The 14,451-nt window shown below is 41.3% G+C and overlaps 1 long non-coding RNA gene across 1 annotated transcript in view; it reads right to left on the reverse strand.

Moving 5' to 3' along the window:
* Positions 1-1,090, reverse strand: part of LOC129704385 (uncharacterized) — a 10,347-nt gene extending 9,257 nt beyond the window's left edge. The window contains exon 1 of the long non-coding RNA XR_008724718.1: positions 1-1,090. This exon is cut by the window's left edge and continues 562 nt beyond it. This is a non-coding gene — a long non-coding RNA (uncharacterized LOC129704385).
* Positions 1,091-14,451: the final 13,361 nt, after the last annotated feature.

The following is a 14,451-nucleotide window of genomic DNA, read 5'->3' on the forward strand; positions in this document are numbered from 1 at the left end:
ATAGCCTGCCTGTGCCGCAACATGTTTCAATCATCACAAATTATGGCCATTTGCTGTTCTTTGAAAATGATAAAGCAACAATTTTTCACAGTTCTTTAGAAGTGTGTGTTTCAAATCTGTCAGGCTTTGATTTGAATAAATTCAGAGGAAGTCACCATGAATTCAAGTTGTAATATATTTTTACTTATTGGTTAAAAAAAACCTCTCAAGAGCTTTAATTAATGTTTTCTTTCCTAAACTTACTAAAAGCAACAAGGGAGTGCTTAAATAAAAATGTCTCGATCTTTTTATTTCAAACACTGGTGACATTTTCCCTGCAGAAATGCCATATTTACTTACAATTATATTTCAGATACATCGAGCATGTAACTAATTGGTCCCACCCAAATTCCTTAAAAATCAGTGCTTAGTTTTAGATGTGTGTCTTACTTTGTGGGTTTTCTAGAAGCCTGTAACCTGCCTTAAGGATTCCTTATTTTCTTTTAAGTCTGTGCATCGTCAATATAATCGTGCAAAAATGTAATAGCCTGGATTTTGGTTTGAGGCACCCTTTTAGCAATGTGAACTTGGCTTGTTGTCTGCCTCACACCAATAGACTTCAATTGGTTTACTTACAACAGAGAATTGGGGTGCTACAGAAGCAGCCTGAAGCTGTGCAGCTGATTAGTTTGCCAAATTTGCATCCTCACAACAGTAATGGAGATAGCTGGCACAAAGACTCCTGGGTCCCAAGTAGTTTATGAGATATTACGCAGTCATACTGGGTTCTTTCCCTGTCCTGTGGTCCCGAAGGACTTACATTCTATCTTACCTACATCACTAACCTTCTGCGTAGCCCTCTGGCAGCTGAGTGCTGCTTGTTGGCACCTGCAGACCACGTTAAAGTGAAAACTGTGGAGTTGGTTGACCAAATGATAATTCTCTTGTATGAAAAGTCAGCGTTGTGCCTAATTCTTCTTGAAGCTATTTAATTGTGAATTAGCTGAGTGTTCGCTGAGTTAATCACTCCGTGTCCACAAACAATTTAAAGATGAAACTAGGTGATAATTAAATATATACAATTCAAATAACGGCCAAATGTCAATGAGATATGTAACACTTACTGAAATACTTAACCTCCTGTATTGTCACTGCTATCTTAATTGGTTCTTCTGATCTTTGTACTTAGCGTTTTTTTCAGAAGAAAAATTCTCTCTCTAAATATGGAATGTACTCCCTTAGATGAATATTCATTCTAAAATTATGAATTGCCAATATCCAAATACAAATTTATTTTGAAATCTTCTGCAATTGGCCTGCACATTTCACTAATGGATAATTGCAAAGTCAGAATAACCAACACAAAAATATTAAAAAATCAAAAACACATATACTCAACAAGATTCTCACAATGATTTAAAATTATACTGGACATTATATATATATCTTGTCTACTTAGCCAGCTTCATAAAACGGAATTTGGATCAATTCATTAGGATATGGTGCCATTAATCGCTTTCTGGCATGCTACCCCAATCCTCGTGAGCAGAGGTTGGCTCTCTGCTAACCTCTCATCTCAGAATTGCTTTACTTGTTCAGCTGCCTCTACTTCCCTTGCAGCCAGCTCAATGCTTCCTCAAACTACACTCAATTCATTTGTAATGTGCCAGAATAGGCAGAGTCTCCAATCCCATTGCTACCCCCATGTTAATTATGATGGGCTGAGATTATTAGAACTCATTGTAACACAGTTGAGAACAGACAAAATATACGAGCCTATTAGCCTGACTACTTTGTATTATCGCATGTGATATCTTAAATAAATGACATCACGATGTTTGCTCTGGCTGTGTGCTTTGTTTCACATTTTATAGAAATCACCTTTTTTTCCAGTTTAGCTCTATTAATTTTGACACCTACATTTTCATATTCCACTCAAAAAGCTAATGAGTAATAACCTACATTAATTGCAAATGCATATTTAGCTTGAAACACATAGGTTTAAAAGGATAGGTTTCTGTCACCGATCTGTATTAATCTTTGGAAACTTTCAGTCCTGCAGTTAGCTTGGACTTTAGGGATTAAATTAATTGCATAAAATGTGCTGCTGGACTGCGGACTCTCTTTGTACAACAAAACTTGAGAGAAAATTAATTCTTGCATTTGTTAAGTTGGTGGAAGATCAAGAATTTATGTTCCAAAGACTGGAATGATTCCCTCGCTTGATTGTTCACGGTGAAGAGCTGCACTCGAACAAAAATACTTCATGAGAGCAATCCATCAGCAGTTCACATTCTGCTCAAATGTTAGATAGTTCTTTCACTATTATTAAAAACCCACTTGTATTCACATCAAAATCTTCTGCAATAAAAACTTGCAAACTTTGAATCTGTTGTATAAACCGAAGGGCACGGAATTCGAATGAAATTATGCTATTGTTTGATGGAGATCTATTAGATCGTTTTATAGGTCAATTTAATGGCATTCTTTGAATAAATCGATGCATTTTTCACTGAGAAACCTGGCCTTTCTTTAAAATAATTTATACTTTCTTATCTTGATCTACCGTCTAACAATCCAATGGTATAGTATTGCAACTAGTAACTCATCGAAAGTGGAATGTAGTTCATATCATTACATTGGTTTTTGTTCATCATTTTATTGTTGAGGAGTCTTCTACTTGCATTACCTTTCACCTAAATTTATAACTGTGTTCTGCACTATGTGGAAAAAAAACTTTTGGGATGAAGTCATTTCTGGTTTCAGTTACTCCGAGGACTGTAAGTCATACAGCTGTGGGTCCTAAACTACAATTCCTGTATTCAGCGTTGACAACACATCAGCAGCAGCATAAAATGAACATGACCCAGAAAGCTCTAAATGAATACAGACCATGAAAGGCTGAGTTTACAGTCATTCTCTGTGTCTAGGCTCCAAGCAGAGATTTCTTTCGAAAAAAAAGATGAAATGCATGAATTGCCCTTTGGAGATTATTGGTTAAGATGTTTGAATATACTATACCATTTTATTAAAGTATTAAATTTGACTATATAGAGGAAACAAGTCTTCTGGTAGAATACCAAGTTTTCCCTATAAATGAGAAAGGACCTAATAACATGACCTACTGTGTGGTTATAGTTAGTTTCTTCTTACAAATTAGATAAACCATATATCTCATTAAAAAAATAAACCTAATCATATCATTTTTTGCATTGCATTATATCTGTGCCCCCTAAACCCATGATAATCATCTTTGCAGTATTCATACTTCCCGCAATAAAAAGCAAAGTCTGCTTCTTTCAAAATTGAATATTTTTCTGGAGCTTCTTGATAATTTTCAGCTTTAGTCTTTGAATAAGCTCTTTGTGATTTGTGAAATATGCCTGGTTTGGCCTTCCCTCACGGAATCCGTCAGAGCATGCTTACAGCATAGGACTTTCTTTGTGCTGCTAAGTAAGATCCATGGATCTCTGCACCTTAATAGTGAATCCAAGTTGCCCTGATATTAGGATCCTGGCCTCATTGGTATCAAGTACATGAAGGAGTACTCTGGCTCCTTCTACTCAACATTTCTAGTCAGCATTTAGTCAGGGTGAGGGCCATAGCCAGGGTATAGTTTAACTGAGTGCAGCTAATACCAGCTGACACAGGGTAGATCAATCCTGCAGGTGTGTAAGGTAAGGATGATAACCCCTAGAATGTTATCCTCAGTGGATAGTGCTAAATATGTCTTATTGTAGCACATTCAAATCCGCCTCTAAAATTCCATCCGTCCAACTGATGATTTCCGCCTTTGAATCAGAAAGCAGCCACGCCATGGACAATGGCAAGTTACTGCTGCTGTGCTTAGGGCAAGGGGAATGTTTCAACTCCTCAGAGATCTGGGTCTGTCAACAATTCTGCTCCAAGAACTCAGATGAGGACTATAATGAGTGATGACTGATTGCATGCACAGGCAGATGCTTGGGGCATTGTCTGCCCTTCCTTTGCACAAGATGTTTACATAGATAGATTCTCCAATATTGCACTGCGCAAGATCTAGTGATCCATAGTTTCCAACATAGATGTGGTGATCAGCTCTATGTTAACCCTGTGGGCACAGCCACGGTCCTAAATCTGTTACCTGATATCACAACATCCATTATTATGCAGGCCAACATCTGAATGTTGCTCTGGATGCTCTAGGTTTACCATGCCACCTGATGGTGGTGTAGGGAGAATAGATGAAAGTGTCATGGTCCCCCAGGAGATCGCTAGAATTTCAGAAGATCTATTTCAATGGTTAGAACTGAATCCATTGCACACTGTCAGAATCGACATTTGGCTTCTTGGTCCATGAATGATCATGTAACTTCTTCCTGCAATCTCCTCCACTACCAGTAAATAAACATCCACTTACATGGCTGGATGCAGGCAAGCAAATGTGTATGATAGGCATGCTCAGAGATTGTATAGTTTCTTTCTGAATGGCACTGATCATTGATTACCACCAAGATGCAAGGGATCTCAGTGACGACAAGGCCAAAGCCTAGACTCTCTCATGTTAGTCCAGAACCATGAGCCACAGTTTAAGAATAAGAGGTAGGCCATTTAGAATAGAGATGAGGAAAAACTGATTCACCCAGAGAGTTGTGAATCTGTAGAATTCGCTGCCTCAGAAGGCAGTGGAGGCCAATTCTCCGGATGCTTTCAAGAGAGAGTTAGATAGAGCTCTTAAAGAAAGCAGAGTCAGGGGATATGAGGAGAAGGCAGGAACAGAGTATTGATTGTGGATCAAATCAAATCAAATCAAATCAAATCAAATCAAATCAACCTTTATTGTCATCTTGCAAAGCTGTTGCACAGTGCAAAATGAGAAGACGTTTCCCAGTGAATAGCGGAGCGTCGCACATGAAACTTAAAACATTTCACACATAATAACAATAAAAAAACAATCCAGTCCCTGATGAAACAGTATAAATAGTTAAAAGCAGGTAAAAACACAACGTTAAAATACAGTAAACCAATCATTAAAATGTCCAGGGCAGCTGATTTGAGTGGCCAGTGCCAGAGTTATTAAAATGTCAATGCAAGCCACAGAATCAGGTGACTGTGAGTACAGAGTGACTGTTTAGCAGCCTCACAGCCTGTGGCAGGAAGCTGTTTAGCAGTCTTGTAGTCCGGGCTTTGATGCTACGGTATCTCTTGCCTGATGGCAGGAGATCCAGGTGTATGTGGAGGGGGTGCAGTTTGCCCTTAGCTATTCTCAGAGCTTTTTTCAGACAGCGGCTCTGGAACAGTTCTTGTACCGAGGGTAGGGAGACGCCAATGATCCTCTCTGCTCCCCTCACTACCCTCTGCAGAGCCTTCCTGTCTGAGCAGTTGCAGGTGGAGTACCACGTGTTTATGCAGTACGTGAGTACAGACTCCACCGTAAACCCCTGTAGAAAGTCCTGAGGATGTTGGTGGGGAGTGAGGCCTGTTTGAGTTTCCTCAGGAAGTGCAGTCGCTGATGGGCCCGTTTGACAATCCCAGTGTTGTTCCTGGACCAGGTGAGACTGTCTGTAATTTGCACTCCGAGGAACTGCCATGATCACAGTGAATGGTGGTGCTGGATCGAAGGGCCAAATGGCCTACTCCTGCTCCTATTGCCTATTGTCTATTGTCTATTGTCTAAATGGTCATTGTAGAGTACTTTAGTGACAAAAATTCAACTTAACACTGCTCAGCCCATACCTGAACTTTGCCTGTCTTTTTGTCACATGCAGGTATAGGCTGTCTGATTTTTTGAGGAATTGCATATAGAACAAACTTTGTGCAATCATCACCAAATATCACCTTCTTTGACATGACGATGGAAGGAAGGTCATTTGGGACGGCACCGTGACCTAGCTGGTTGAGGTGCTATTACACAGCACCAGAGACCCAGGTTTGATCCTGACTTGGGCGTTATCTGTGTGGATTCTCCCTGTAACTGCATGGAATTCCTTTGAGTGCTCTGGTTTCCTCCCACATCCCAAAAAACACATGGGTTTGTAAGTTAAGTGGTTTCTGTGAATTGCTCCTAAGTGTGTAAGGAATGAATAGGAACGTTGGATAGCAATACACTGCTGTGAATGTGTGATCAATGGTCAGCATGGACTTGGTGGGTTAAATGGCTTGTCTCTATGATGTATCTTTCAATTCAATCAATCAATCATTGATGGAGGAGCCAAAGATGGTTTGACTGTAGTGCCTGAGGAACTCCTCTTGTGACATCCTCGACTGAGCTAATAGACCTCCAACAGCCACCCACTGTATGAGATATGACTCCAACCACTGGGGTGTTTTCCCCATGATGTCCACTGACCAGTTTAACTGGTACCATTGATCCACATGCTTGATGTCCAGACCAGTCATTCTCACCTCACCTTTTTAATTCAGCTCTTTGGTCCTTCATCTATTCAGTACTTCTGGCTGAACTTAGCAGCAAATGCTTCAGACTTTTCCTTTGGTCATATGCAGGACCTTGCCTTTGTTGAGGAGAGAGGTATGATTGGAATCTCCATTAGCTGTTTAAATGGCCATCGGTATTTACAACTACCTATGGTAAAACTGCAGGGTTTCAATCTGACTCATTAGCAGTAAAGTTTCTTAGATTTTCTCATTGCCTTTGGTTTCTGCTGGTTAGTATTCATATGTATGACAGCTTTTGTAGGAAAGAACTGCAGATGCTGGTTTAAATCGAAGATAGACACAAAATGCTGGAGTAACTCAGCGGTACATGCCGCTGAGTTACAGCTTCACAAGACTGGCACCATTTTTTTTACGTTTGTCTCCTGTTTTTTTCTGCACAAGTTTTTGAACTAAGATTAATTCCCTGGCTTGACAATGATGGTAGAATGAGGAATAGGCCAAGGCATGAGGTTTTGGACAGCGGACATGTAGGTTCTGTTGCGGCTGATGACTCTTGAATGGCCAGTTTTGCCCTGTGATTTCTGCATTTAGCACATTTCTAATGCGAAATGAGAGTCACAGTAAGTAGTGCAGCGGGTGGAGCTGCTACTGAAAAAATCGAGTTTGATCCTGACGTCAGGTGCTGTCTATGTGGGATTTACACATTCTGCATGTGTTTCTGTCAGTTTCCTCTGGGCGCTCTGGATTCCTCCCACAGTTAATTGGCCACTGTAAATTGCAGTTAGTGTGTCAGGAGTTGGTTCAAAAGTAGGATGACATAGAAGAAGTGACTGAACTGTATAGCCTTCCATCACAGTGGGAAACGTGGATGTTTATGTTAAACTCTATCGTGTATTGTGTTATTTTTATTCGTATGGCTGTACGGTAACTCACATATCACTGTGCCAATTGGTGCATGTGACAATACATGTGAACTTGAACTTGAACTTGAACAAGTATGAATGGATTATCAATGGTCTGCTTGGACTTAGAAACATAGATATATTGAAAATAGGTGCAGGAGTAGGCCATTCATTCCTTCAAGCCAGCACCGCCATCCAATATGATCATGGCTGATCATCAAAAATCAGTACCCCGTTCCTGCCTTCCCCCCATATCCCTTGATTCCGTTACCCCTAAGAGCTATATCTAACTCTCCCTTGAATTCATCCAGTGTATTGGCCTCCACTGCCCACTATGGCAGAGAATTCCACAGATTCACAACTGGCTGAAAAACGTGGTGGGGCAAAGGACCTGTTTCCATCTGTATCTTTGAAACAGTTCAATCAGGATGCTGGAGTGTTCTTGGTATGAAGAAGGGACCTACTGTTCATAAGAACTGTTGTCACGCTACCAATGGCATCATGAACAAAGCATCTGCCATGGGGAAATTGGTGGGAATGAGATCTAATAAATTATTTCCTCATATTGGTTCAGTCACCTACAGGCCTGCATCACTCTATGCAGGAATTACTTGAATGTCAGACTGCAGTGAATGCATGGGGCTCCTGCCTGGACCAATCTACTCTGTGCTCAATGGATTTAAATGTCTTCATTGTTTTTGCAGGTATAGTCTGAGAGTTAGGTTATTGTTCTGTATTCCTGTCTGCATATAAAAGATTGAACATCTTTGCAAAGCCAAGAGTTCATTCCCATGTTGCATGATATGTAGTATCCGATAAAATGTCTGATCAAAATCTATTCATTGTCATTGATGATGCTCAAGATGTTGCTGATAGCAAACAGAACTTAATTCAGGGGAACTGAATTTGCTTAATTCAGGGGGAACTGGTTAGACTTCCTCCTGCTAGAGATAGTCATCGGAAGTCTCTTGTGTGGCAATTATCTTGTCAACTTATCAATTATTGTTGAAACTCTGATCGTGGTCAAGGATTTGCAGTGTTCACAAGCACTACCTATTTGTGTCAGTTCTAATTCAATGCAATGGGGCCCACAACAGAACTGTAAAGGAATGAGAGAGTTTCACATTGTCATAGTCTGTCTTGATTTTCCTCTTCATATTCCCCTTCCTTGCCTGCCATTGGACATCTGCTGAAGATAGACACAAAAAGCTGGAGAATCTTGGCAGCATCTCTGGCGAAAAGGAATGGGTGATGTTTCAGGTTGCGACCCTTCTTCAGACCTGATCCGAAACGTCACCCATTCTTTCTCTCCAGAGATGCTTCCTGTCCCGCTGAGTTACTCCAGCTTTTTGTGTCTATTTTCTGTTTAAACCAGCACCTGCAGTTCATTCCTACACATTAGACCTCTGCGGTTTAGTGCTGTGGGAACTGGCCATATCTTCATTGTGGTAAGGTGATAAAGAGATAGGAGTTTCTCTCGAGTGCGCTGGGTTAGGTAAGGGCATTTCCATTTGAAAACCACAACAATCACCCTAATTGTAGCTGCATGGCCCTGCTACAATTATAATGCTGCTCTGCAGTTTTAGCAGGGATTAGGAATGCAACGTATCCAAGCATTGGTGGGACAGGCATTATATTCCAACAGCTATTCATCTGCCTAATCCTAGTGGCTGAAATGCGACATAAGCACCAGACTGTCTCAGAAGGAATGAACCATGCAAGATGGCATGGCGGGACGATAGATGGCACAATGGGCTAAGTGTTCGGCTGGCGACCGGAAGGTAGCCGGTTCGAATCCCGCTTGAAGTGCATACTGTCGTTGTGTCCTTGGGGCAAGACACTTCACCCACCTTTGCCTGTGTGTAAATAATGTAATTATGTGAAGCACTTTTCAATGCAAGTTGTTGATCATAAATAAGATTGAGAAAAAAAAAAAAAGATGTTAACATAACGCTTGGCAATGATCCCACGTGTTTCTTTTGACAGGGCAGTGGCCTTTCTGTTGATCACCATTTGAGGTTTACATGCGCAGCCCTTGGCAGTGTGTCTCCAGTCTTTCATTCCCTGAACTTTGGGAAGCCTGTCTTTGTTTCTGTTGCCCACGGTTCTCCATTCATGTGGAAGTGATTGAGCTCATCTCCTCTTGATTCAGGAATCCGTGTTGTAATACAGGTCCAGTGGTGTGTCTTAAATAGGTTGCTACCTCCTGGACTGATCTGAAAGCTATGAAGTTCAGAACTCTCAGACCATCTCAGATCTTCCCCAGGCAGGATTGTATGGCTGCATTGGGTCAAAACTCTCAAAGACTGCTTGTTGTGAAGATCTCGCCCTCCTCTAAAACATAGACATTGAAGTTTGTACGTTCTCCCCGTGACCCACGTGAGTTTTCTCCGAGATCTTCAGTTTCCTCCCACTCTCCAAAGACGTACAGGCTTGTAGGTTAATTGACTTGGTATAATTGTTAATTGCCCCTAGTGTGTGTAGTATAATTTTAGTGTGTGGGGATCGCAGGTCTGTGCAAACTCGGTAGGCTGAAGGGCCTGTTACCACCCTGAATCTCTAAAACTAAGAATAAAGTGTTTCTCCTGGAAGGCAGATACACCCTTCACACCAGAGACTCTTTCTTCCTCCTCCTTTCGTTTCTTCTGGACTTTCATCAACATCACCAGAGTCTCACACCACCCTGGTCACACACTCATTTCACCACTGACATCGGGAAGAAGGTACAGGAGCCTGAAAACTGTAACGTCCAGGTTCAGGAACAGCTTCTTCCCTACAGCCATTTGGCTATTAAACACTACAACAAATAAGCTCTGAACTACATAGACTATTATTATTATTATTGCACTATTATTGTTTATTTTTTTGTGTGTACGTATGTGTGTATGTATTTGCGTGTATGTATATATAGGTATATATATGATCTATATTTATGTGTATTTGTGAGTGTGTGTATATATACACACACTGAACTTTCTTTCTCGTTTATGATAATGTCTACAGTGCACTATGTTTACATATTCTGTTGTGCTGCTGCAAGTAATAATTTCATTGTTCTATCTGGGACATATGACAGTAAAAGACTCTTGACTCTCTTCACTTGACTTTTGCTCCCAATTGTGCAGGAGGCCTAGTAGGACTTTAAGGTGAGAAAGATATCTGCGGATCTGGCAGATCCAGCCACAGCAGTTTTTGCAACAAAGAGTTTGCATTATTGTAAGTTTCTCTCCAACTACCATGTCAATTATGAGGGAGTAAACTGAGGATCTCCTTTTTGGGCCACTGGCAGCTGTGACAGACAATGCTGTCTGGATTAGAAGGCATTAACTACAGGTAGAGGTTAGACAGACTTCGATTATTTTCTCTGGAGTAGCAGAGGTTGACCTGATAGAATATAGAAAGTTATGCGAGGCGCATAAAGCGAAGACAGTCAGAACCTTAATCTCAGGGTGGAAATGTCAAAGACTAAAGGGCTTGTCCCACTTAGGCGATTTTTTCGGCGACTGCCGGCGACTGTCAGTCGTAGCAGGTCACCGAAAAAGTACCGACTGGACCCCCCTTACGACAATGTCTACGACAAGCTACGACAACCTACCACCTAGTCGACGTCAAGCTACGGCAAGCCACCGACAACCGGCGACCCATTAGGACATCCACCTACGATCACACCTATGACAACCTACGACCACACAGGCGACAACCTATGACAACCAAAGTTAACCTACGTCCACCCCGCGACAAGCTACAACAAGCAACGACCCTGTCGGCAACAACCAAAGCCAACTGAAGACAATTCAGTCGCCCGTACCTGTCGCCAGTTGACATAGGGTGACGTAGGTAGTCACCAATGGAATTGACCCGTCAGCACCCGGCAACAACCTACGTCATCCTGGCGACAACCCACGACAGCACCTACGACAGGAGAAAACAAGCTACGCAGTCGCCAAAACGTTTTGAACATTTCAAAGTCCAGCAGCGACCAGAAAAACGTTACGACTCTTTAGGTGACTTGAGGAGACAACTCACGACCACATGGGCGTTACCCCACGACCATGTGGCGACAGTCTAGTTGCCTGTAGTCGCCAAAACAATCGCCTAAGTGGGACAGGGGCTTAAAGAGGGCAAAGCTTTAAAGTGAGATGGGAAAAGTTTAAAGAAGATGTTTGGGACAAGTTTTTTTTGGTGGTGGGTGACTAGAAGGTGCAGCCAGGGGATGCGGTGGAGGCAGATATGAGAGTGGCATATAAGAGGTTTTTAGATAGGCCCGTGGATATTCAGAGAATGGAGGGATCTGGATCATGTGCAGCCAGATGAGATTAATTTATCTTGGCATCATGTTCGGCACAGACATTGTGGGCCAAAAGGCCTGCTCCTGCACTGTACAATTCTATTTCAATTTTCCCATATAGTTCAATGCTTTCTCTATTGTTGGCTGCACTATATCCTTCCTGTACCATGGCACTGTTTTACTGCCACATTCACGCCAAAGATATTCTTGTATTATTCATTTCATTCACTGCTCTGGCAATAACTTAAAGTTCCTCCCTGTGGAACTCACTAACTCCAGGTCTAACCAGAAATGCCAACAGTGTTCATTTGTCATGGAAATTGGAAGGGTTTCGATTCAAACCCCATGCTAGAACCTGAAGACTTAATTTGGATTGATACCATAGTAAGATACAGGGAGATTCAAAAATAATAGAATCATTATGGCACAAAATGAGGCTCTTGGCCCCTTCACATGAGTTGCTCCTTATGGAAACATTATTGTCACATCTATTCCCCAGGTATTTCTTTGTAATTCTTCTTTTCCTATCCCCCTCAAGTAACCATCCCATTCCAATAGGAAAATCATGATTGAATTTTTTTTTTTTCCATCATCTTTTCAGGCTGTGTATTCCAGATAATAGCTGTTTATTGTGCAATAATTTGTAGGAAGAGCCCATTGCTAGCAAGCTCAGCACTTTTGTGCAGATTTCCCTCCTTGTCCTGCTACACCTGTATCCCTTCCAATGGGCTTACATTTCATTATTCCTCTTCCCTCCTTATCTGACACCCTTTTGACCCTGTGTTCTAGCCTTTATCACTGACTCTACATAGTAGCGATGTTACAAAACTTACCTTCAGCGGCGCGGCAGTTCTGCCACTGGCTGTGTGCGCGACTTTGGCGCCTTTAAGGGGGGGGGGGGGGGGGGGGGGCGGGATTAAAAATGCTGTTTACTCCTGCCTGTCGGAGGCGAACTTCCTCGGGCTGCAACCTGCTGCAGAACAATCGACCGGACTTCCGTTCACAATTTAATCGCTGGAGTAAAATAAAAAGCTACTTCTAACGCCCTTAACGCCTACAACGGGATGGATCTCAAGTAGGGGACAAATCATAATGTAAGTCGTGTATTTTACATATAAACTTGCTTCCTAGGATGACTTGAATCCAAATTTAATTGGCGAAAATGTGATTTTGGCCCCATACGAACTGGCAGTGTTTTTCCTGATGATATGGGGTTCAAATTCACTGCAAGATGATTTAAATGCCCATTAATTTACGGGAATTAATCATTAAATTCCTTCCATTTGGCCTATAAATTCATGAAAATTAGATTTTAAAATCATGTTATATTGTTAATTCTTGTGTGAATGGTATTTGGACACTTACGCTATTTAAAAATGTTAACCTTCCCTTAAGAAATGGATAGATGTTTAGATCTAGTAATTGAATTTTGTAATTAGCTACAATTAGATAACTAACTAATTATATGCTTTAATTTCAGGTCATCCAAGTAAGATTGTTTAATATTTGTTTCAGAATGCTTCAATCTACAATAACTGAAAATTTCATTCAGTTCTCTTAATTTTTAAGAACGGTATGGGCTTTTGACTGTCGTTGATCACAGCGTTTGAGTTAAGTCAATGGAAAAGCAATAGGGAACAAGATGCTAATTTCAAATTATGAAAATGGCCATAACTTTTTTTAATACTGAAGATATGAAAGTGAATTAGGTGTTAAATTAAACTTATTTTTATGCTTTATCTGATGGGATAAATTGCAGACTTGATTTTTAAAATCTCAAAAATTTGTAACATTGCTACACATAGCTGCCAATTAACCCCCCCCCCCCCCCCCCACACACACACACGTATCTGTCTATCATTTCCGAGGTTTTGACCTCTCACCCACCCCTCCCTGCACCCCTTTTATCCAGCTCCTCACCCCCTACAACAATCAGCCTGAAGACACACAGAACTGCAGATGATGATATCAAAATAAGACATAAAGTGCTGAGTAACTTGTGTCAGTCCTGTCTATCCTCCCCACAAATGCCGCTTGACTGGTTAAGTTTCTCGATGTCAAGCAGGTGGATGAGAACAGCCATGTTGAACCTTTGCAGCTGAGGTGAAAGCGTTCAGGACCTGGTTTAGTACAGGGCATTGGGATGTTTGAGTCATCACAGAAACTTGGTTGAGAGAAAGGCCAAACTAGCAGCTCAACATTCCGAGGTTTAGATGTTGCGGTTGTGGCAGAAAGTGAAATAAAAGGAATAGGGGGTGTTCCATGACTGATTAAGGAGAATGTCATATTACAGAGAACACACTGGAATTCTCATCCGACAAGGCCATATAGATAAAGTTCCAGAATAGAATGGTGCAATCACTATGATGGGATTACATTATAGGTCTACTAAGAGCCATTAGATGGTAGCAAATCATGGAAAGATATAAAATCAATAGAGTTGTTGTAACAGGTGATTATAACCTCCCCAGTATTGACAGGGACTTGGCTTGGTCATAAAAGACAGGTGATGGTGAGGAGTGTTTTTCTGACTGGAGATCCGAACCAGCCGCACCCTATTTGCAATATACATTAATAATAATAATGAACATGAAATCGCTGGTCGCCTGATTAGCAAGTTTGCAGATGACACGGAAATTGGTGGATAATAAAAAAATTTAAGAAAGAATACAGCCGGATATAGATCAATTGGGAAACTGGGCTGAGAATGTCAACTGGAGTTTAATCCGGGCAAGTGTGAGATGATGGATTTAAGGAGGTCAAATGCAAGAAGAAAATACTCAGTAAATTAAGGAGGGATGTTGAGGTGCAAGATAGGATGGAAAAGAAGGGTTGCCTTCATTGGCCGGGTCATGGAGTCAGACATTTGACAGGTTATGTTGCCACTGCATAAAATGCTGGCCTGGC

The sequence above is a fragment of the Leucoraja erinacea genome, chromosome 15 (assembly GCF_028641065.1).
Source record: "Leucoraja erinacea ecotype New England chromosome 15, Leri_hhj_1, whole genome shotgun sequence".
In the NCBI taxonomy this organism is placed as follows: Eukaryota; Metazoa; Chordata; class Chondrichthyes; order Rajiformes; family Rajidae; genus Leucoraja; species Leucoraja erinaceus.